This window comes from Euprymna scolopes, chromosome 39, assembly GCF_053919585.1.
Source record: "Euprymna scolopes isolate OS-2025 chromosome 39, ASM5391958v1, whole genome shotgun sequence".
In the NCBI taxonomy this organism is placed as follows: Eukaryota; Metazoa; Mollusca; class Cephalopoda; order Sepiida; family Sepiolidae; genus Euprymna; species Euprymna scolopes.
In genome coordinates, this window is record NC_136520.1 from 28,657,916 (window position 1) to 28,659,455 (window position 1,540).

The following is a 1,540-nucleotide window of genomic DNA, read 5'->3' on the forward strand; positions in this document are numbered from 1 at the left end:
TGTAGGGGCAACCCTTCATACCAATTGTCACTATCCAACTCCCCTACTCCCCGGGGAGTTGGTCCCCATTTCCCCTTCACTCCTCACATTAAAAATCGGCCTTGTGCCTAATTTGCTCAGTGGGGGAGCAAATAAATACCATCTGTTCCGGCAGATACTGCAAGCTATGACTAGCAAAAACCGGCTATGACTAGCAAAGACCAGATGTGGGGGCAACCCCACATGCCTGACCTTTAACCAGCTCCCATTTCCCACCTCTCGGGAGCTGGTCCCCTTTTTCCATTCCCCCTCCCTTCACTCCTCACATTAAAAATCGGCCTTGTGCCTAATTTGCTCGGTGGGGGAGCAAATAAATACCATCTGTTCCGGCAGATACTGCAAGCAAAGACCATATGTGGGGGCAACCCCACATATAAGACCTTGGTCAATCTAGGAGCAACCCTTCATACCAATTGTCACTATCCAGCTCCCCTACTCCCCGGGGAGTTGGTCCCCATTTCCCCTTCACTCCTCACATTAAAAATCGGCCTTGTGCCTAATTTGCTCGGTGGGGGAGCAAATAAATACACCTTTTCTTGGCCTTTTGGCCAAGATCAAAGTGTAGTATCTGTTCTTACTACATGCTGTGCTTATGTTTGTAAATTTGTGATATAAAGTGGGGATCACTTTCTTGTATTAATTTAATGTAAAATGATCACCCACTTTACAACCAGTCAGTCTCAAAGCCATTCAAGTCCAAATCTCCAAATCATTCAAGTTGTTTTTGAAGGATTCCAGTTATTTTTTAAGCATTCAAGTCATTCTTAAGGTCATTCAATTCATCCTTAAGTTCATTAAAGTCATTCTAAGTCATTTACTTTTTATTTATTTAAATCATTTCAGCCCATTTTTCGGTCATTTTAGTTTATCTTTAAGAATTTCATGTCAATCCTACATTACCGCATTCATTCATTACACGAGAGTACGCGACTAATGGCTATCGGCCTTGTTATGCTTTAAATGGTTACTTTTAAAGAGTAATTTAAAGAGTAATAAAAATAAGTAGACATAAGAAAAACTATTATTGTGTACGACGCCGAAAATATCAATTATATAACGAGTAACATTTTTCCTGTTTAATGCCCTTATCTTCTCTCTTTTACATCTTCTTTTCTTTTCTTTCTTCTTTTCTTTTCTTTCTTCCTTTCTTTTCTTTCTTTTGTTTATTATTTTTCTACTTTTTTATTTTTCCTTTTTACTTCTTTTATGGATCAGCAGACTAAGGTTCAGTCCTCGTTCCATTAAACATTTAGAATTAAATCATAGTGAAGTGGAGTAATGTTGGGAATAGAGTGGCGTCCTCCCTTACATCTCAATTTAGCTATTAATAAAAAGGGAGCCTTTGAGTCGCATTCGACTATAGTCCGCCACTTATTTTTTCCTGCCCCCTTCTTTTCATTTTTTTCCTCTTTATTTTGGTCTCCTTCTTCTACTGCTTCCTTTTTTTTATTTTATTTATTTATTTTTAATTGCCTTTTCCATCTTTTCTTTCTTCTTTTTC

The 1,540-nt window shown here is 38.2% G+C and overlaps 1 pseudogene; it reads left to right on the top strand.

Annotated features, from left to right (window-relative positions):
* The first annotated feature begins 567 nt into the window (after positions 1-567).
* LOC145263977 (U2 spliceosomal RNA) lies at positions 568-703 on the top strand (annotated as a pseudogene).
* The last annotated feature ends 837 nt before the right edge of the window (positions 704-1,540 follow it).